General features: G+C 49.8%; 1 protein-coding gene across 2 annotated transcripts in view; it reads right to left on the bottom strand.

The window, feature by feature from the left end:
- Positions 1 to 472: 472 nt before the first annotated feature.
- The window catches only part of Kcna6 (potassium voltage-gated channel subfamily A member 6), a 46,421-nt gene continuing 23,885 nt past the window's right edge, over positions 473 to 23,008 (bottom strand). The window contains exons 2-3 of one of the 2 annotated variants that reach the window (XM_004668687.3): positions 2,696 to 2,893; positions 473 to 819 (exon numbers count right to left, since the gene is read on the bottom strand). The gene's annotated coding sequence lies outside the window, so the exon portion shown is untranslated. The remainder of the gene's footprint in view (positions 820 to 2,695; positions 2,894 to 23,008) is intronic. The other variant, XM_045139644.1, reaches the window with a different exon arrangement.

The following is a 23,008-nucleotide window of genomic DNA, read 5'->3' as shown; positions in this document are numbered from 1 at the left end:
TGATGATGTTAGCTTACCCCAACCCACATAAGGGTAATGGGTAACGAGCCCCGGCGCTCAGAACGTATCAGTGATAAAGCCTATTGTCGCCCCAGCCACACCTGATTAGGAAGCAAATGTAGCCCAAGAATGTGACTTGTCAACATCAGGTAAAGGATCAGTGGCTAAGAATGGGGGACCCCCTCCAGAGAGCTGAAGCAGCCCAGCAGCGAGCATTATGGGATTTCTCCCGGTACCGGCACTTTTTCTTCTGGGCGGGGGTGTGGCCAATAGGGAACAGCCGTGGGCTCTTGGAGGGGTCGCCGGGACACTTTCCCTGGGGGCCCATAGGTGGCTGGCACATGGAGTGCTGAATGCTGGGAAGCTGGTTCAGTGTTCCGGCATCCTGGAATCTGCCAGCCTTGGTCAAAGCCATGTGATGGGCCTGCCTAGTTTAGCTGTTGAGGTTGTCGCAACGCCACGGCCTCTGAGCCTCTGTCATTTATTTATTGGTTACTCTTCCACAGCCACCTGCGCGTCCCTGTGATTCCCGGCGCTCCCCACACCTTGTCTCTGTTGATCACACCATCAACTCTCGCCCGCCTCCTGTGGCCTCACCCCGATACACAGAGAACCCCATCTTTGACTCCGGAGGAACCTGTCTCAGCCTTCTCGGTCCTGGTTGCCATTTGCAGAAGGCTACCAAGAGGGTGCCAGGCCGCGTCACCCAGGGTGGGGGTTCCGTCTTCTAGAGACGTTGAGGGTCAAGTCTTCTCTGTCCAACTGCTGTCAGAGAGGTATGCACGGGTCTCCTCGAGTGGACCAGAGAGCAGCGTTTCTCTGCCAGGGAGGAAGGAAAACAAAACACAATGCGGTTAGTCACACGGGGAGGCGGACGCATGGGAGACGGCCACAGGGAACGCCGGTCTCTTTCTTCTGCGTCTCTAATACTCCGCGTGGACCCCCTAGCACACCCCGATTTCGGAGCTCTTCGGTTGGCCCAAACTGTCTCCCACCACCACCCACTCAGACCACAGCCCTTGCCCACTACAGGGAGCGCACCCAATCTGAAGCCACTTGTCGGCATGCTGTCTTCACGCACTACCGTCCTCTTGTCCCCCCCCCCAATTGAATCCAAGCAATCCGCTTGCCTTTCAGACTCCCTAAAGCCCATTACCCACTGGGCACTTGGGGCCCAGCCGCACGTGGACGGGTTAGGCATGCTCCTCACACCACACCTTGGCTCCTCCCTCTCGTAGTTTCTATAAAGCTCTGGCTGGTCCATTCTCCATGACAAAGTCCTCCCCAGCAGAGCACGCCCCCCACCCCCCATTCATGAGACTCTCTGGCCATCATAAGCACGGTTGACCTCTCTCCGGTTTCCTGCTACATAGGACAGACATGTCATTGGTTTCTACTGGGGAATAGTTGAGGTTTGAAGCTCAAATACCATGTTCTGTCGAGGGAAATCCAGCTCTTTGCTTATCATTCTGAGCAATACAGTGTGTGAGGCTCTGTGACCAACATAAAGCACAGTTTTTAACATAGTTACAGGCACGTCGAGACACAAACCAACCACGATCCCTTTCCGTGTCTGTGAAACAGCGGCAGTGAACTTTTTCGTGTGTGTGTGTGTGTGTGTGTGTGTGATGTGTGTAACGTGGTGTGTGTTTGGGGGGGTGGCATATGCCCCTGTGGCACCTCGTACACTCGCCAAGGGTGGCCAGACTGGGACGTCAGCCATTCTGCTCTGTCGCCCTTCTGCAGAGTCCTGTTTTTGAGCCGGATTCTCCCTTTACTGATTACAGAGCTGGTGGGGCTCCAAAGAGTCTCGGGTCTCTGCTCCTCTGTGGGACATGGGTTACATAGTTGTCAAAAACAAAAGATTGTTAAAACTTCAGCAAATGGTAAAAATGCAGAGTTTGGGCTGCTTCAAAGGGAAACAAAGAGAAAACACGTTTTCGTGGCACACAGCTGACCGAGAGGCTACGACGTGGCAGGCAGCTCTGCATTCTCCAGCGAGAAATCTCATGGGCTCTCTGGAAGCAGCCCTCCGCATTCAAATGTAAGCTCTCTCAGGAAATGCCGCAGGGCCGCACCCACTGCGATCTCAGGAGATGTGGGCACATGTTAGGAGATTCAGTGTAATTCTTACATGAGCCCCCACGCCAAAATAAATTTGAAACCAACATGGGAGAACATTGGGGATGTCCATCTGACCTAGAGCTGAAAATAGCAAACAGTGAAAAGTCAGGCATGGCAGTTGCAGGCCAGAAATCCCAGCACTTGGGAGAGAAGAGGATCTGGCGTTCAGGGCTATACTGGGCTACATGAGGTCCTGTTTTAAAAAAAAATTAAAAAATAAAAAGCCAGGTGTGGTGGCACATGCCTTTAATCCCAGCCACCCGGGAGGCAAGAAGTAGGAGGATCGCCATGAGTTCGAGGCCATCCTGAGACTACACAGTAAATTCCGGGTCAGCCTGAGCTAGAGTGAGACCCTACCTCGAAAAACCAAAAATAAGCCGGGCGTGGTGGCACATGCCTTTAATCCCAGCACTCGGGAAGCAGAGGTAGGAGGATCACTATGAGTTCGAGGCCACCCTGAGACTGCATAGAGAATTCCAGGTCAGCCTGAGCTAAAGTGAGACTCTATCTCGTAAAACCAAAAAGAAAGAAAGAAAGCAAAACCAAAAATAAAATAAAAAGAGAAACGTACACCAGAACCATGGAATTCAGTCATCAAAATGGCATCAGATTTTCTCAAAAGCTTCGTGAAGCTAGAAGGTAAGGGAGGTGATGTTCACCAGTGACGCTCCACTCAGCCGGGCAGAGAGGTGAGAAGTCTCGAAAGAGTCTGGGACAGGAAGAGTCTTGTCAGAGGCGGAGACCACACTCAGCAGCAGGATGCGGGTCCCTGGAAGTCAAGACGAGGGTGAAAGTCAGCCTGTTATGTGTGCACTTAGTAGGAGCTTTACACGGCAAGTGGAAGGAGAGTGAACCCTACTATCCTCTTGGGAGCCAAATAGGGGCAGGTATATAGAAAACTATGCAATACAACAAGGAGAAAATAAATTCATGCAAGAAATGAAACTTGGGCTAGAGAGATGGCTTTGCGGTTAAGCGCTTGTCTGTGAAGCCTAAGGACCCCAGTTCGAGGCTCAATTCCCCAGGACCCACGTTAGCCAGATGCACAAGGGGATGCAGGTGTCTGGAGTTCGTCTGCAGTGGCTGGAAGCCCTTGCATGCCCATTCTCTCTCTCTCTGTCTCTCTCTCTCTCTCTCTCTCTGCCTCTTTCTCTCTCTTTCTGTCGGTCTTAAATAAATAAATAAAAATTAAAAAAAAAAAAAGCCGGGCGTGGTGGCGCACGCCTTTAATCCCAGCACTCGGGAGGCAGAGGTAGGAGGATCTCCGAGAGTTTGAGGCCACCCTGAGACTACATAGTGAATTCCAGGTCAGCCTGAGCCAGAGTGAGACCCTACCTCGAAAAACAAAAACAAAAAAAAACATTAAAAAAAAAAGAAATGAAACTTAATTATAACTCGGCACATTGAGTCCTCATTGGCAGTCACGGTAAAGCAGGATTCAATACGGCACTAATAAGTACCATGATACTTACACATCGTGGGTGGAAACACTTTACATGGTGTGCAGTTTGCACTGTGGAGTGCAATGGTGTGGCATCTTCTATAGTAAGAAGTCAGATTTTCTAAGACTCAAAAATTATAAAACAAAGCCGGGCGCGGCGGCACACGCCTTTAATCCCAGCACTCGGGAGGCAGAGGTAGGAGGATTTGCTGGGAGTTCAAGGCCACCCTGAGACTACATAGTGAATTCCAGGTCAGCCTGGGCTACAGCAAGACCCTACCTCAAAAAGAAAAAAAGTAAATTATAAAGCAATGCGCATGTGTTACAGGGAAACACAGCAGTGAGTCTAGCCAAGCAGCCAAAGCGTTGGAGGAGTTTATTCCCAGGCACATAAAATGGGAGAGTGACGGCCGGGAGATGCTTATGGCCAGTTAGGAGCCGTATTGAAACAGTTTATCCTTTTAAACTGGAAACTAATATTTCTCCAGCCTGAAAGACAGTCTCCAGGTTGAGAGGAAAAAAAAAAAAATTCCAACTTGTAGGATTGCCAGATTTAGCAAAACAAACAAAAACAGTTCTCAGTAAAATGCCACAGAGAGTAATCTTTTAGGTAAGCATGTTCCAAATAATGTAAACATTACTCACAATCTATCTGAAATTGCAAATCACTGAGCATCCTCCACTTCACCGAGCAACCCCATATCCAGCATAGCAGAAAGCCAGGATGAGGAGGAGCCTTCACCTGCACACAGGGTGAAAACTCACACACACACACACACAAAGTCAGGACAAGTGACTTCTCACAGCAAGATGGGAGGTTAGAGAACAGAAGTACAATGTCTTGAAAATTCCAAGGAAAAATTATAGCCACTCTGGAATTTTGCATCTATCACAAGTGAAGCTTAAGAACTGGGAGACCGCTCAGAGGTTAAAGGTGTTTGCTGGAAAATCTACTGGCATAGGTTCAATACCCCAGCCACCCAAGTAAAGTTGGACGGGCATTCTCGTGCAGTAGCAAGAGACTGTGGTCACGTGTGCGCACACTTATAACACACAAACAAGTAATTAAAAAAAAAAAAAAAAAGAAGCCGGGTGTGGTGGTGCACGCTTTTAATCCCAGCACTCAGGAGGCAGAGGTAGGAGGATCACTGAGAGTTAGAGGCCAACCTGAGACTACCTAATTAATTCCAGGTCAGCCTGGACCAGAGTGAGACCCTACCTCAAAAACACAAAAACAACAACAACAACAAAAAAGAACTGAATAAAGACATTTTTAGGCATGCAGAATTCAAAACTGAATTCTCCCTTAACTGTTTCTTAGAAGTTGGTTGTAAGATTGACCCCCAACCAAAGAAGACCTAAATCAAGAAAGGAACAGAAACCCAGTTGAGAGGGAAAATGAATTCTGAGGATAGCAGATGTGCGAGGGGCTGAAAGAAAGCAGGCCCGACGGAGCGGGAAAGGTTCCAAGGGGAAGCTTGCGGGGGGCGGTTATGGAGAGCCTGGTGTATACCGGATCACAGGGAAAATTGTGTCTAGCGGAGTTTACCAACTCTGTTGGATAGTCCAGAAAACAAAAAAAAAAAATTAGAAATAGGAACACAGAAAATTAATCAGGTGAAGAAAATGAGGCAACCATTAACAAAATGTTTACAAGAGATTAAAGGAGCATTATCATAATGCTCTGCTCCACAATGCAGAAAATAACACTTGATGGCCAGAATGCCATAAGCGAGGTTTAAACAAAACACCGCGTGGTGGAGGCGGGGGGGGGGGGGGGGTAGGGCACACGGTTTCAAGCTCAAGGATGGGAGCTAATGTCGTGTCACACGCCCGCAGGACCCTGCGAGACCTTACTTTACTGTGAGCCCACTCCTTTGGCTCTCCCCTTCATTCACCTCTGGGCTTTTGCATGTGCTGTGCCCTTTGCATAGAGTCCCTTCCCCAACATAACAACAGAGCTCACCAGTCTCCAGGTGTTCACGCCGATACCAACTTTTCAGTAAACCCCCACTGCCTTATTTTTTTTTTAATTTTTCATTTACTTTTATTTTATTTATTTGACAGAGAAAGAAGCAGAAAGAGAATGGGCACACCAAGGCCTTCAGCCACTGCAAACAAACTCCAGAAGCATACACCACCTTGCGCATCTGGCTCATGTGCATCCTGGGGAATCGAACCTAGGTCCTTTGGCTTTGCAGGTTAGTGCCTTAACCACTAAGCCATCCCTCCAGCAACCCACCCCCCCTCCCCGCCGCCACCGCCGATTGCCTTATTTAACACTGCATTTCTTCCCTGACTTCTCCTGCAGCACTTCTATTGCTGTTTACTTATTATTTATAAACCACTTTAGAAATTGCTTATTTGCAAGCAGAGAGAGACAATGGGCATGCCGCCGGGGCGTCCTGCCTCTGCAAATGGACTCTAAGCGCATGTGCCACTTTGTGCATCTGGCTTTCTGGGGAATGGAACCCTAGGCCATCAGGCTCCATAAGCAAGTGCCTTTTAATGTCTGAGCCATATCTCCACCCCACTTCGTAACCATTTCGTGTAGAGTGCACCTCTATATAAGGAGACGCGAGAGTCGTATGTATTAGTGAACTTTGCTGTTGCTAATCACCAAATACCTGGCACAGAGCAACTTAAGAGAAGAAAGGGTTCTCACTTCCTGGCGATGGTCTGTCATGATGGGGAAGGCCTGACGGCAGGAGGACCGGGCAGCTTAGCCAGGCTCACCTCCTGAAGATGCTACAGCCTTCCAGAACAGCCCCAGCTGGGAGAAAGACTCAAACCCATGAGCCCATGACGGGCTGCGGTGGTTTGAGTAGAAACTCTCCAACACTCCTCCCCGTCCTCGAAGGGTTGAGCGCCTTGTGCCCAGCTCATGGTGCTGTCTGAGAAGGGTTTGGAGCCTTTGGGAGGTGGAATCTTGATGCGGGGTGGGGGGATGATGTGTCCCTGGGGTGGGCCTTTGGGACTTTGTAGCCCCTCACCCCCGAAGCCCCAGACTTGCCACACTTGCCAGCTCACTCTTGCTTCTCTCCCTGCTGCTGTGGGGCCGGGATGGCTGCCTGGCTGCTCTGGCTTTGCTTTCTGCACCGCCCAAAACACTAAGCCAGAAGCAAACCCCATCCTTCTGCAAGCTGCTTCCGTTCACGTAGTCTTGTCCCAGCAATGAGACGGTAGCTGCTACGCGCACGTGTTCAAGCCAGAACCCGGTAGGTTGTTGAAGCATTTGCGTCTTGTCCCCACCGGACAAGCTCGCGGGTTCTCTGGGCAAACTTGATTCGCCCACCAACGTCCCCTCACAGAGCAGAGTGACGGAACCCAAGAGGCGCTTTGCAAGTATTCGCTCAGTGGGGAGAAAAAAAATATAGATCAAGACAGAGCAACAAATGCTTCTGCCGAGAAAACGGAAGAATAGGGAAAGTCGGGCTGGAGAGAGATGGCTCAGTAGTTAGAGGCCCCAGCACTAGGGAGGCAGAGGTAGGAGGATCACCGTGAGTTCAAGGCTACCCCGAGACTACTTAGTGAATTCCAGATCTGCCTGAGCTACAGTGAGACCCTACCTCAAACAAAAAAACAAAAACAAAAACAAAAAAAAGGCACTTACTTGCAAAAAAATGCTGGCCCAAGTTTTTTTTTTAGATATATTTATTGATTTATTTGTTTATTTGAGATAGAGAGAGAGAGAAAGAGGCAGATAGAGAGAGAGAGAATGGGCACGCCAGGGCCTCCAGCCACTGCAAGTGAACTCCGGGTGCATGTACCCCGTTGTGCATCTGGCTTATGTGGGTCCTGTGGAATCGAACCAGGGCCCTTAGGCTTCCCAGGCAAACACCTTAGCCGCTAAGCCATTTCCCCAGGCCCAGGTTTGATACCCTGACACCCACATAAAACAGGATGCACACCAGCGCATGTATCTAGGATCTCAATGGACCTCTGGCAATGAGAGGCAGGGCCAGGAAAATCGGAAGTTCATGGGCAAGCTAGTGTGACGTCTGCAGTCTGGAAGTTCATTTGCAGTGACGAGAGACCCTCACCTTTGTCCGTCTGGATTACAGGGGATCTGGAGGGTCGAACATGGGTCCTTAGGCTTCGCAGGCAAGTGCCATAATAACTAAGCAATTTCTCCAGCCCTCCCAGAACATTTTAAACTCCAATATCAAAACAAAGTGATGAACACATTTTGGATGTGGTTTGAGTATGTTCCCCAAAAAGTTTCGAGAACAGGAAATTTGGTCCCCATGAGCAATGTATGGCAAAAGGAACTTATTTATTTATTTATTTGACAGAGAAAGGGGAGAGAGAAAGGAGAGAGAGAGAAAGAATGGGCGCACCAGGGCCTCCAGTCACTGCAGACAAACTCCAGACGCGTGCGCCCCCTTGTGCATCTGGCTAACGTGGGTGCTGGGGAATCGAGCCTGGGTCCTTTGGCTTTGCAGGCAAACGCCTTAACCACTAAGCCATCCCTCCAGCCCGGGGAAAAGGAACTTTTACCAGGTGAGGCCCAAGGGGAGGTGAGCAGATCATGCGGTGCCACTCTCAGGAAAAGATGCTTCGTGAAAGCAGGCTGTTATAAAGTGAGACCGTGCCACGTGCTTGGTTGCTTGTGCACAGAAATGTTTTTCCTTTCCCTTCCTCCAGCCTGCCACAGCATAGTCAAGGAGCCCCTTCCAGGACGCTGGCATCACCTTCCAGCCACACAAATCATGAGCTTTATAAACTTCTTTATGCAGCCTCCTATATTTTGTGACAGAGACCGAAAATGGACCAGTACACCTGCTGTTTACTGATACCCAGCAGTCTCCTCTCCTCACCCTGATCTCTCATGAGCCCACCCCCTCCAGTCCATCCCCGAGATCTCATGAAGCTCCTGTCTCCCCCCATAGCTGTCAAGTCCCCTCCACTCTGCCCATCTCCATCGCCACTCTGCTAGCGCCTTTTTCCAGCTGGACCCTGGACTTGCTTGGTAACGGTCCTACCTGGATCTGTCCGGTCCTTCCAACCTTTTGGGCTGTGCCAGACTGATATGTTCAAACACAAACTGGTCATTTCATCCCACCTCTCCTGTTTAAGTTTGCCCATGGCATCCCATTGCTCCTCAGCTGAAGAGAAAGCCAACCTCTCTCCGGCTGTTCCCGCACTCCCCTTGCTTCCCTTCTTCCTGTACCTGGAATATGCCCACTTCCACCTCCTATGTCTGTTTACCGCCCATCCATCATTTCAATAGCAACTGAAATGTCACTAAGTCAAATTGCCCCATTTAGACTCTTACAGTAGTTACGTAGACGCCTGTCCTTTGAAACATACATCACAGTTGTGGTTTTATTATTGGGACTTATTGGGTGAACATGTCACATATCATTAGCACACACACACACACACACACACACTGTAAGCTCCACAGACGGAGGAAATGGTTCACTTATGATTGCATGCTAGGGGCAAGTATAGAGAGAGAGTTCACCACATTTGTGTTGAATGACTTGCTTGAAACAAGCAAGACATTCACAATGGGTTTACACAGCACCCTTCTGTCTCATCTCAGCCCTAACCTCCCAGGACTTGAAGTCTGCATGTTTTTTTTCCCCCTCTAATGTCCTATCATTACCTGCTTTCTAGATACTTCCCGTGTGCACACATGATTTCTAGAACCGGGTGCAGACATGAAGTGCACAGGATTCGTGGGTTCTGTGGAGTTGCTGCATTGTACCACCAAATCCTCCTTCCCGCCCTATCTTTCAGACATACCCAGGGGCCCGTGAGACGTGTCAGCATGTCACACACAATCTTTAAGCATGTTTCTTTCCTCGAGATGCAACACGTCTTAAGTTGGCTGAATTCCAGCAAATATCCTATTGAGGCAGAAGGTGCCATACCTTAGGCAAATCTGACGATCTTCATCTCATCTCAGGTCTATTAAGTTGCAACACAACACTTTGTGCTGAAGGTTCGGGTGTCTGTTTTCCACTTGTTGGTATAAAATAAGAACAAAGTAAACAATGAAACTGACAAGTTATCATACATAGTCTGTTATGTAAACGTGGTGGTGAGCTGGGCGTGGTGGTGCACGCCTTTAATTCCAGCACTGGGGGGGGGGGGAGGGGGGCAGAGGTAAGAGGGATTGCTGTGAGTTCAAGGCCAGCCCGGGACTACACAGTGAATTCCAGGTCAGCCTGGGTTCGAGTGAGACCCTCCCTTGAAAAAATATTTTTTTTTTTTTAAAGACAGTGGTACCAGCTCCTGAGAATGGCCACTTTTATCAGCTGTGCAGAGAGCTTCAAATTCAACATCAGGCAGGACATTAAGGAATCAAAATTTGAACTAATATAGAGCAGCACCTGTTTACATGGCCTGTACAACCAGGGACCACCTGATAATCCAGTATTGATTAAGCACTTTGATGTATAAAACAGGCTCAACTGATTTTGCCTTTCTTTGTACTCAGCTAGGACTCGATGATACGCCAAACATCCTGCCAGGCTCTGAGGTAGTTGCTCTTCCTTCTTTCCTTCATTGATTTAGTCATTTATTTACTTAATTTTGGAGGGCCAGAGATGGCCCCGGGACCTCACACATGCTGGGCAAGTTCCTCCCACTGAACCATGGCCCAGACCACATTGTTTTCCTTTCATTCAATCAATGCTCCTCAGACACAAGCTGGACTAGCTAAACTTTAAAAAAAAAAATATTTATTTTATTATTATTTTTTAATGAGAGAGAGAAAACAAACCAGGGCCTCTTGCCACTACCAATAAAATCCAAACACATGAGCCACTATATTCATCTAGCTGTAGGTGGGTACTGAGGAATTAAATCCATACCAGCAGGCTTGTTCTCAGCCCTGAACTTTTTTTTTTTTAATTATTATTATTTGACAGGTGGGGGAGAGGCAGACAGAGAGAAAATGGGTGCACCAGGGCCTCTAGCTGCTGCAAACAAACTCCAGAAGCGTGCACCACCATGTGCATCTGGCTTACGTGGGTCCTGGGGACTTGAACCTGGGTCTTTACGCTTCACAGGTAAGCGCCTTAATCACAACCTCCAAGGCTCAGGGTCTTTTCTGGAAGAGATGGTGGAAAGAATGTAAGAGCCAAAGGAGAAAAGAAAAGGGGGGAAGATGGAAGAAAGGAAGAAAGAAGGAAAGTTCTGTTGTTACAGTCACCTAACCTGTGGAAGTCGGTTAACAGCCTGAAGCACAAAAGCCTTCCCTATGTCATGTGAGGGGAGGGAGAGAGAGAGAGGGGAGCAATAGGGAAAAACCACTCCACTAGACTATGGCCGGACGTGGGAGCAGTGGCTGCTGAGCATGTGAGGCTCCGTATGAAAGGATGGGCTCTCAGGTGGTTAAGGCGCATGCCTGTGAAACCTAAGGACCCAGGTTTGATTCTCCAGGTCCCACATAAGCCAGATGCACACAGTGGCACATGCATCTGGAGTTCATTTGCAGTAGCTAGAGGCCCTGGCATGCCTGCCCTCTCTCTCTCTCTTTCTCTCTTTCTCTCATCTAATAAATAAATAAAAAGAAAAAAGAAAGAAGCAAACAAACAAATGAACAAGCAAGCAGACAAAGAAAGAAAGAGGGAGGGAAGAAGGAAGGAAGGAGAAAAAGAGAAAGGAAATGAAGAAAAAAGGGATAAAAACTTCTAATGGATGAAATGGCCCCACGTAAGTATGGACAACTAATTTTCATTCTTTTAAATCATTTTTGAAGACTTCATACATGTACATAATGCATATATGTATAATGGATTTTGATCTTATTCACCCCATCACCCTCTCTTACCTCTCTCCCACTAAGCCCCCTCTTGCCCACAATTCCCCTTCGTACCATCATGTGTGTGTGTGTGAGTGTGTGTGTGCGTACGTGTGTATGTCCCACTAAAATTAAGTTCGGGTTGTTTTCATGAGCATGGGTGAGCAGTTGTTTACCACAGTATGGAAACCTGATACTGACCACAGCACTGAAGAACACGACTCCACCGCCCCCCCCCCCCAGCAGTAGCTACTGTGGGAGGAGCAGGGTCTTGTGAGCCTCTCTCTCCTCCAGTGGCAACTGATTCTCAACAAATTGCAAAAGCAGTCCCATGGAAGAAGGAATGGATTTTCACAACTGGAGTAAATAAGCATCCAAGAGAGTAAACAGCGAACTTGAACTGAAACCTCTTATCTTATGATTCACACAAAGTACAGATCTCGGTACACGTTTAAAGCTACAAAATCCTTAAAAGTATAAAACTTCGAAACATTAGGGTTTAATGATGAGCTTTCAGGCGCCACATCAAATGCACAATCCCTAAGGAGGATCCTGACATATTTCACTTTGTCAAAATTAAAAATTATCTGACTAATCCTCTTGAGGGGTTGAAAGTAAAAGCCACTGGCTGCGAGGAAATACTTTCAAACTGCATATTTGATAAAATATTTATATGTGGAATATCTAAGGAACTCCGAAAACTCAGTCATTTAACTGAAGGCAAGCAATTTAGTTAGGAAATAAGCAAGAGATACAAAGGGCCATGTCACTGAGGAGGCTATGCAGATAACCAGTCAACACATGGGAAGGGTTTAGTGCATCAGGGAAAATGCAAAATTTCAAGACTGAAAAGACAGCCAGGCGTGGTGGCACATGCCTTTAATCCCAGCACTCGGGAGGCAGAGGTAGAAGGATTGCCGTGAGTTCGAGGCCAGCCTGAGACTCCATACTGAATTCCAGGTCAGCCTGAGCCAGAGTGAGACCTTACCTTGAAAAAGAAAAAGACTGAAAAGAGCCATCACTACACCCCTGTTAGAATAGCTATTATATATATAGCTATATTATATACACATATATGGTTATATTATATATCTATCTATCTATCTATATATCTATATATATATATAAACGAGTGATAAATTAAAGATGATATATTATGTCTACATTATCCTATATTATGCACATTATAAATTACAAGCACAATTGATGGCATGTATAATACATATTGCATAGGCTGGGCCTGAAGACCCAGTGTTGGAGAAAGCTCTGCGCTGTCCTAGGTGGATCACCACCTGGCCCCCACCTAGGAGCCCTCTCTGTCGCCCTCTTGTGCGCAGAAGGCTGAAGTGCATATCAGCCATCAAAGGCATGCAAGTGCGGCAAGCCTGCAGGAATGCAAACTGGCAAGCGCGGCCTTTTTGCTGCGGGCTCCGAATAAACCTGTCTGTCAAGCATCTCCCCTTGAGGACTTCCTGGCCGCCATGAATACTTCATGGAGAATGTTCCAGGAAAGAAAGAGATGCTATTCTGCACCACCTCCCCCCATTACAGCCTGAGAGAGGCCTTCTCAGGCTGCTGGGGTGGGCCAAGATGACATCACCTGGACCCCAGGCAATGGAATGGAGGCATTAGCATATTCATGTTAATGTCCCTGAGATCTCAGATGAGGATGACCATCAGCCCTGGCCCCCTTTCCCGTGCCTGCCTTCCAGGGCACCTGGCATGTTTTCCACTCTTTTTTTTTTTTTTTTTTGGTTTATTTTTATTTATTTATTTGAGAGTGACAGACAGAGAAAGAGGCAGAGAGAGAGATAGAGAATGGGCGCGCCAGGGCTTCCAGCCACTGCAGACGATTTCCAGATGTGTGGGCCCCCTTGTGCATCTGGCCAACGTGGGACCTGGGGAACCGAGCCTCAAACCGGAGTCCTTAGGCTTCACAGGCAAGCGCTTAACCGCTAAGCCATCTCTCCAGCCCTCTTTTTTTTTTTTATAAGCTTTTTTTTATTGACAACTTCCATAGTTGTAAACAATAGCCCATGGTCATGCCTTCCCTCCCCCCACTTTCCCCTTTGAAAGTCCACTCTCCGTCATATCCCCTTCCCCTCTCAATCAGTCTCTCTTTTATGTTGATGTCATGATCTTTTCCTCCTGTTATGGTGGTCTTGTGTAGGTAGTGTCAGGCACTGTGAGATCATGGATATCCAGGCCATTTTGAGTCTGGGGTGTTTTCCACTCTTGAGAACTCCAGGGTTTCTACAGCGCAGCCCTCACTGCCCGTTCACCCGCCAGGCCTCAGCAGGTGTGCGGCCTCTCTACTGGGCTCCTGCAGAGCCGTGTTCACTGGTGCCCCGTGGCAGCGTGCTGAGCAAGGGTGCCCCTGCCCAGCCAACTCAGGGGTGCTTTCTCCAAAGAGGATCAAAAGCAACCATAAAAACTGGCTCAAAACTGGCTTTTTAAAACTTTTTTATTGATAACTTCCATTAAGTATAGACATAGATCATGATAATTTCCTCCTATCACCCAGTTTCCAATTAGTCTCTCTTCCATTTTGATGCCATCGTTTGTTCCCCCCCCCAATATGAAGGTCTTGTGAAGTTAGGCACTGTGAGGTCATAAACTCCAAAACTGTTTTTGTTTGGGGGGGTGTTGTTTTGAGGTACGGTCTCGCTCTAGCCCAGGCTGACCTGGAATTCACTATATATTCTCAGGCTGGTCTTGAACTCACAGTGATCCTCCAACATCTGCCTCCCAAGTGCTAGGATTAAAGGCTCGTGCCACTATGCCTGGCCCAAAATGGGGTTTTTATTGTCATGCGTGTCACTGATGGTAAACATTAGTGATAAAATTTGCCTTGAGGGCTGGGGAGGTGGTACTGTGGTTAAATGTGCTTCCTGGGCTGGAGAGATGGCTTAGCGGTTAAGCGCTTGCCTGTGAAGCCTAAGGACCCCGGTTCAAGGCTCGATTCTCCAGGACCCACGTTAGCCAGATGCACAAGGTGGCGCGTGCATCTGGAGTTCGTTTGTAGTGGTTAGAGGCCCTGGCCCATTGTGTGTGTGTGTCTCTCTCTCTCTCTTTCTCTCTCTGTCTGTTGCTCTCAAATAAATAAAAATAAACAACAAAAAAAAAATTTAAATGTGCTTCCTGGACCAGCAAGAGGGCCTGAGGGGACCAAGTTCAAATCTCTAGATCCTTCATAAACCGTGGGGCCACAAGTACCTGTAACCCCAGTCTCACGGAGGAGCAGAGACCCAAGAATTCAGAGAGCCCTGCAAGCCGCGGACAGAAAAGAAAAAAAAGAGAGAGAGAGAGAGCCTCTGAATCAAAAACAAGACCAGGCAGAAGAGCAATGGAGTGACAACGGCCCATCTTCCATGGCAGTGAGCTGCCGTCGCAGGCAAGTTCAGGGTGCCGTGCAAGGGCACATACGCCACAACAGATACCACACACCTTCAGTCCACATGTGTGTGCGCGCGCACACATACACACGCACACGCAGAAAAGAATTGCCCCTTGACCATTGGGCTGCCCTACCTCCTCACTCCAAAACTGGCTATGTGGGCTCAGCTCCCACCGGCGGTGAGCCTTCACTGGAGACATCACTCCAAAACGGGGCCCGAGCGCGCTCCGCGTCTGATTCGCAAACCCTTGACTGCTTCGCCGCGTCGCCAGATGAAGCCACATCTAGGTCGTCGAAGTCCATTTGCTTCTCCCCACTCTCCCGTCTCATTCTCCAGCTCTGAGCCTCTCTAACAAGCCATCCCTTTGATTGAGCATTTTCTTTTCAACTTGGAATTTTCCCAAGTCATCTTCCCAGGCTCAGAAAAAGCTCCCCGGGTCCCTCTCGTCCCCCCCCCCAAAAGAATCCATGGCTCCTCTATCCTCCCCAGACTGCCTGCCTTCCTGCAACTCTTGTGAGAGGGGAAAGTGGATAATTAGAAAAAGACTCCTGAGAGAAATCCTTACATCGATTTCTGGGGCTTACGAAAGAGCCGGAATGACTCAGGTGCGTGGGAAGTTCAAGGCCAGCCCCTTCGGGACAGGGCCCTGTACTCAGGTATGCTGGCTCCTGGATTCAAGCCCCTTTTGAGCTTTTTTTTTTTTTTTTTTTTCCGTTTCTAGCTCCTGGGATGTTCATTTCCCAGCACCTGAGGGTTTGTCCTTCCCACCCTACCAAGCAGCTTTGACGCTTAGCTGCTGCCGGAGTGGAAAAGGATATTTTAATTTTTCCCGAGGCCCGTGGACTCTCACAGGGGCCCTTAGACCCGTGTGAGTGTTTCCACACCTGGCCCTTTGGTTCTTGGACGTTTTCCTTTCGCCACCTAACCTCCACTGAAATGGAATAAATATAACGGTTAACGGTTTACAAAAACAAACAAACAAACAAAAAAAGCAATCATCCTCTTCAGTTCGTTTTTCTCAATTTTTTTTTTTTGTTGTTAAAACAAACCTGAGCTCAGGGATGTGAGTTGCATTTGAACCCCCAGAAAATAAAACCCCATTGCACCCACATTTATCCCCACAGGGTCCCCAGGGAAGAGTGCTTCCTGATCCCACAGAGGATGCTCCAGGCTGGGATACATCTCACTTCTTTTTTCAATATTATTTACTTATTTAAGAGAGAGAAAGAAGGGCGAGAGAGAGAGAGAGAGAGAGAGAGTGGGCGCGCCAGGGCCTCCAGCCACTGTGAATGAACCCCAGACGCGTGCGCCCCCTTGTGCATCTGGCTAACGTGGGACCTGGGGAACCGAGCCTCGAACCGGGGTCCTTAGGCTTCACAGGCAAGCGCTTAACCGCTAAGCCATCTCCCCAGCCCCATCTTACTTCTTAACTGACACTCTGGGACTAGTTCGGGGCCTCTGGGGTTCCAGCAAGAATCTTGTACTCTCCATACATGTGATTCTGCACCCACAAAACCAATTAGGTAAATGGGTTTAAGGCAGGCCCCAGTAGGATCTTGCTCTCTCTCTCTCTTCCTCCCAGAAGGCACAGCTTTAGTAAGAACGACAGATCCTCACTTTGGCCTTCAGCCACAGGTGAGGGGCGGCTCTCGCGTCAGCTCCCACGTAAGATCGCGGGTTTGCTGCTGAGGCCGTGCCTTGGTTCTCGCGCTGGTCTCGGTCTCCCACTCCCGATGAGAACCCAGAAGGGAGAAGTGGTGAACAGGTGGCCTGATCTGGAGCCGTGGGAGCTCTGACAGCCCCCAGCTGCCACCATGGTCCTCCCTGGACTAGTCAGTTGTTCACAGGTACCTGCCGCTGTGATGTGACCTCCTTCCTCAGACGACCAAGTCTAGCTTGCCACCCTCCCTCTAAGGTTTTATATAAATGTCTACTATGGACCCAAGACATAGTTCTCCACACTCACTGATTCCCAGCCCAGGCGCCTCCCCGGCTCCTGTTTCTTACTTGGAGACCCTCAACTGATCGGGTTTCTGGATGCCAGTCCTTCACAGAAGTTAAGTCTCTCCCCAGGCCTGGGAGCCTGGCCTACTCTGAAGTCAATCATGACGCCCCGACACATGCCGATAGTACGGCTGGTCCCCAGTTACTCAGGAGGCGGAGGCAGGAGAGGTTCACTTGAACCCCATTTGTTAAAAGGCAGCCCAGGCAAGCTACTGAGAACCTGTCTCCAAGAAATAAATAAGTAGGGGCTGGGGAGATGGCCTAGCGGGCTAAGGCATTTGCCTGCAAAGCCTAACGAGCCAGGTTTGGTTCCCCAGGACCCATGTAAAGCCACATGCATCTGGAGTTCATTTGCAGCGGCTGGAGGTCCTGGTGTGCCCATTCTCTTTGTATCTTCGTCTCTCTGTGCTTGTAAATAAACAAACATATTAAAAAAAAAAAAAGAGCAGGGCTGGAAAGATGGCTTAGCGGTTAAGCCACTTGCTTGCAAAGCCAAAGGACTTAGGTTTGATTCCCCAGGACCCACGTAAGCAAAATGCACAAGATGGTGCATGTGTCTGAAGTTTGTTAACAGTGGCTTGAGGCCCTGGCGCACCCATTCTCTGTCCTTCTGTCTGACTCTGTGTCTCTCAGATAAATAAATAAAAATAAAATATTTTAAAAATAAGCAATAGTAATGTTGTCCCATCCCTCCTGGTTAGAACGCATCCTAACAAGGGCCTAAAGGAAGGCTGGTAGGAGCCAGCTGGGCATGGTGTCTGGGCATGGTGTCTGGGCATGGTCCCCTCATCTCTTCTGCCTTCAGCTGTGCTGTGGGGGATACTAGACCTGGAGCTGCTAGCCCCAGTGAGTGCAAGAAAAAGAATCCTCAGGCTCACACTGTTGGCCTACTGGCTCGGTTGAACTGATTGCATAAATAGGTCTGAGGGGCTGTAGAGATGGCTTAGCGGTTAAGGCGCATGCCTGTGAAGCCTAAGGACCCAGGTTCGATCCTCCGGGTCCCACGTAAGCCAGATGCACATGGTGGTGCATGCGCCTGGAGTTTGTTTGCGGTGGCTAGAGGCCCTGGATCACCCATTCATTCTCTCTCTTTCTCTCTCATAAATAAATAAAAGTAAATTTAAAAAGCGTAGGTCTGAGCTTGGATCCGCATCACCCACGTACATGAGAGGCAGGCGTGGTGGTCCACCTGTAATCCCAGAATTCCCTCAAGGCAAGCTCGTTAGCTAGATGAGCCAAGTGGCTGGGCCCTGGGTTCAAGTGGCAGCCCCTACAGCAATAGATCAGATGAAGAGCAATAGAGAAAGACACTCAACATCAACCCCCCAATCTTCACATGTGTACACATGCACACACACCTGCAACCTCCCACGCATGGACACACACACACACACACACACACAGGAACTTAAACAAAAAGTATCCATGGAGGGTGGGGGGATGGCTCAGTATTAAAGGCACTTATTTGCAAAGCCTGAGGGCCCAGGTTTGATTCCCCAATACCCACATAAAGCCAAACGCACAAAGTGGTGCATGCATCTGAATTTCGTTTACACCGGTGAAAAGCCCTGTTGAATCCATTCATTCTCTCTCTTTCTCTCTCTCTCCTTCTCTCTCTCTCTGCCTCTCTCTCTCACTTTCTCTCTGCAAGAAAATAAAAAAGGTATCCACATTAGGAAGGAAGAAATAAAACTTGCTTTGTCAGATGACATGGTCCAAAGTAATAGCATCAACATCCAATATACAAATAACATCAGTGTTTCTTATGACAATAAACAATCCAAAATGAAACTGAGAAGGCAGTTCCATTTTAACTGTATCTAAAAGGATGCAGGAGCCAGGCGTGGTGGCGCACGCCTTTAATCCCAGCACTTGGGAGGCAGAGGTAGGAGGATCGCTGAGTTTGAGGCCACCCTGAGACTGCATGGTGAATTTCAGGTCAGCCTGGGCTAGAGCGAGACCCTACCTCGAAAAACCAAAAAAAAAGGATGCAGGGCCTGCAAAGACTAACCACCCAAGTTTGATTCCTCAACACCCACGTTAAAGCCAGATGCACAAAATGACACATGCCTCTGTAGTTCATTTGTAGCAGCTGGAGGCCCTGACGTGCCCATTCTCTCTGTCTTCTCTCTATCTCTCTCTGCTCGCAAATAAATAAATAAAAATATATCTAAATTTTTTTAAAGATGCCATGCTTTAAGAGCAAATTTAGCCGGGCGTGGTGGCACACGCCTTTAATCCCAGCACTCGGGAGGCAGAGGTAGGAGGATCGCCGTGAGTTCGAGGCCACCCTGAGACTATATAGTTAATTCCAGGTCAGCCTGGGCTAGAGTGAGACCCTACCTCGAAAAACCAAAAAAAAAAAAAAAAAAAAAAAGAGCAAATTTAACAAAGTAAGAACAAGATTTATACAGTGACATCATCAAAATATTGTTTTAAACCTCAGTAATTGGAATGGGGGTCGAGAAAGGTTCGCACACTGAATGCATGTAGGCCAGGGTGGCCTTGAACTAGCAGCATTCCTCCTGCCTCAGCTTCCTGGGGACTGAGATTGGAGGTGTGAGCCATGTGGGCTAACCTAAATAGATTTAAAGACATCCTATAAATAAACAGCCTGTAAATAAAGTGTTTTCTTTTCTTAAAAAAAAAAAAAAAAAAAAAAAAGAATAGGTCTGAATTCCTACCAGATCTTGAAAACATGGCTTGGAAACCTGTCTTACCAAGACGTAGGGTCTCTGTCCCCATGGATGGGTCTGGACTGGCTGGTGCTTTGTGTCAAACAATGGTCTGCTCTGCAGCAGAAGTGACGGTCTCTCAGCCAATAGAGGCTGGACGCGTCCACTGTCAGTCTTGAGCGCCCATAGCCAGCTTAGGGAAAAGCCCAGGCTACCTGGCTAGAGGCAGTGACGGGCACCGCAGGAAAACAGTCAGCTCACCCTCAGAAGTGGCACCAGCCAGGAGCTGAGCCCAGGTGGATGAGGATGTCCAAGCAAGACAGGAGAACCACGTGATGGAGCCAAGCCTGCCTCGCTGACCTGCTGAACTAGGAGCCCAAACTAACAAATGCTGCTTCTAACCTCTCAGCTTGGGGAGGGAGAATGGGCACGCCGGGGCCTCCAGCCACTACAAATGAACTCCAGACGCACGCGCCCCCTTGTGCATCTGGCTAATGTGGGTCCTGGGGAATCGAACCTGCCTCCTTTGGCTTTGCGGGCAAACACCTTAACTGCTAAGCCATCCCTCCAGCCCTTGATTTTTCTTGCAAAAGCCGGTGGCAGATACCGCCAGTGCCCCTGAGGACTAAAGGGTGGGGGAGACTCTAAGAAACCCACATATGCAAATACAAGGGCAGAAAATAACCTCAAAACCCCACCAACTTCTAGGAAGAAAACACTGGGGACGAGGGGACCGTAGGTCGGAGCACAGCGATCTTTCTTCTGAACCCTGACTATGTGCTAACCACCTATAACCCGTATCGGAACACCCCATGAGTTCCCGTGAGTTGAATATTTGGGGGGCGGTGGACTGGTGCTAGGAATGGAACCCAGAGCCCCTCGCACATGCTAAGGAAGCAGTTTACCACTGAGCCACACTCTCAATCCCATGATCCTCTCTTCCTAGTTCAGAAGGGACCAACATGGTGCACAGTGACCCAAAGTCCTAATGCTAGCAAGCAGGAGAACCAGGCTCCAGCCCGGAGCCAGTGCAGCGTCCCCTGTGCTTACAGGGAGGCTGGCCAGTGCCAATCCTTCACAGTCTGAGCTGAACGCAGCTTCCGAGGAGGGGGGGAGGGGTGCCTCTTATGCAAGAGCACATAGACATGAACACTTTGGGTTCCAACATTCAGCTACAGGGCAGCTGAGGCAGCCAAGTATCTTTGTGCCAATCAAGCGGTCTCAATTCCGTTTCTCACTTACAACCTGGGAAGTGAAGCGAAGCCTCCCTCCCTTGGCCGAGAGGGGGAGCGTCTACCCCTGCCCTAGACAGACCAGCCGGCACTGGGCCACAGCCCTGTGTACCATACTGACTTAGGTCCTTGGCACTGGCCCCACCCACTGTGGGGGCTGGGCTAGGCAAGGCAGTACCAGCCAGGCTGCGAGAGGCTCGGCCTTGTGGGTGATGGGCAGTGGAAAGGCTCACTCAGTGAGAAGTCCTCTGGGACACTCTCTTTGGGACTGACTATATGCAGCCAGAAATGTAATCCTTCAATCCCAGCACTCCGGAGGCAGAGGTAGGAGGATCACCGTGAGTTCGAGGCCACCCAGAGACTACATGGTGAATTCCAGGTCAGCCTGGGCTAGAGTGAGACCCTACCCTCCCCCCAAAAAAACAAAAAACAAAAAACAAAGAAAGGTAAAGATCCTGCAAGCCAGCAACTCGGGGAAGTTCTGCCTGTCCGCACCTTCTCTCCCTCTGCTCAAAAGGGAGCCCCTCCTCCTCTCCCCTCCTTCCAGATCCATTCACCCAGAAGTCACCGTCCTACAGGGGGGACTATTACATAAGGGAAGAAGGGCTGAGTCAAAGGTGGCCTTGGCTAACCGAGAGTGCCTTTCCTGAAAGTCACAGGACGCAGCTGGCCCTCCATGCCAACGCATGCTGCGCAGGCCCTGTTGCAGGAATCTGCTGACAGGGGCCTCTGCCAGAGGACAAGGCTGCTGCATTGTAGCTACGTGGAGATGCAGCCCCGTGATGGTCTCTCTCTCTGTGCCCAGTGTCACTGAGCTGCCTGCACCACCCTGGAGAGAAAGGCCCACCTTCTCCCTCCTCCAGGGCACCCAAGGACACAGGCTCCCGGGGCTGCAGAATGCCCACGCAGAAGCCCGCAGCAGCAACTGGAAAAGCCTGGCCTGGGCCAGGGAAAAGGTTTGGACAAGGAGAGGGAGAGGAAGGGACAGTGGAAGTCCTTGGCTAGACTTGCGAGAGACAGAGTGGTCCCACATTTGGCTGCGGGGTGCAGGTGGGAAATGCGGTCTCCTGGCGTTGCTTTTGTTTCCCTGGTGACGCTCCCATCAGCCTGGCGTGTAGAGGGGGGACTCCAACCCCACACAGTGGCCTCACCAGGAAGGACCTGGGAGGGTTGTGGAGCTATTGGGGAGGGGCAAGGGTATGGGGGAAGCTCTGGGGGGGGGGTGAATTGAGTTGGTGATGGGTGGTGGAAAGGCAAGAGGAGACACATCTGTGGGGTCACACAGGACTCCCCCGGAGACAGGAAGGTGCGGAGTTTTCTGCAGAGTGCTAGCGGGGAAGGGACCGGACCTGGAGAGGCTGAGGGTCTGCACCCTCAAACCACTCGATGTGGGGTGGGGGTTGGGTGGGCTGCTGCTCATTGCTGTCTTCCCTCACTTTGATGTGGATGGTGTAGGGGAGGCGGACGTGGCTGCCTGCAGTACAAGGAGCCTGTCTGAGGACCAGGGGTGATCCACAGCCGCAGAAGGAGGAGGAGGAAGAGGAGAAGGAGGAGGAGGAAGAGGAGAGACAGCTGCAGCAGGCTGGGGTTATGTCACCGGGACCATTCTCAGAGAGGTAGGCTGCCTTGCACAAGGAACCGGTGGGCTTGGGGGTCCAGCTCCGTGGTGGACGGCTTGTCCAGCCTGTGTGAGGGCCTGGGGGTCGGTTTCCAGCACTGCAGATAGAAATAAATAAATAAACAAACTCGAGCCTGGCAGGGAACAGATGCTGCTAGTGAAGGGAAGTGCTGTAGGACACTGGGCCGCTCAATCTACCTCTGGGATCCAGGGCAGTCCCAATGTCACCTGCTGGACCGACCTTCAGAGATAGTTAGTTAGGGAGGTCCCTGGTAAAGGCGACTCATACAATGATCGATGCCATTAGAAGGAAAGGCAGGACACTGTCATCGCCGGAACGCTTGGGAGGGTGGCGTGCATCACTCTGGCTCCTCGCAAGTCTGTTGGTTTTCTTTAAATCCTGCCCGGAGACCTCATCCTGAGTCAGTGAAGTCAGGGCGGGTAGGCAGCAGAAGGGCAGGAAGATGGGGTGGTTTGGACAACGCTGCTCCAATCAGCCGCTCTCTGAAGCTAGAGACTCACTGGCGGAGACTTTCCCCACACCTCTGCAGATAAGTGTCGCACGCTGCCTGGGGGGCAGGCTTGCCTAGTCCACAAGCCACATCTCAGGTGCCCCTGGACTCCACATGAGGGGTCTCAAGAGGGCCGGGCAACCTGTTCACAGACCGCCCCACCCCAGCACCACCAAGTGTCCCATGAGCAGGTCCAACTGATCCCAGATCAAAAATGTTTGGAAACGCCTCTGTACTGAACATGG

Source organism: Jaculus jaculus, chromosome 23, assembly GCF_020740685.1.
Source record: "Jaculus jaculus isolate mJacJac1 chromosome 23, mJacJac1.mat.Y.cur, whole genome shotgun sequence".
Classification (NCBI taxonomy): Eukaryota; Metazoa; Chordata; class Mammalia; order Rodentia; family Dipodidae; genus Jaculus; species Jaculus jaculus.
Note: the sequence above shows the minus strand (reverse complement) of the source record. Positions and strands in the feature narration are given on the sequence as shown.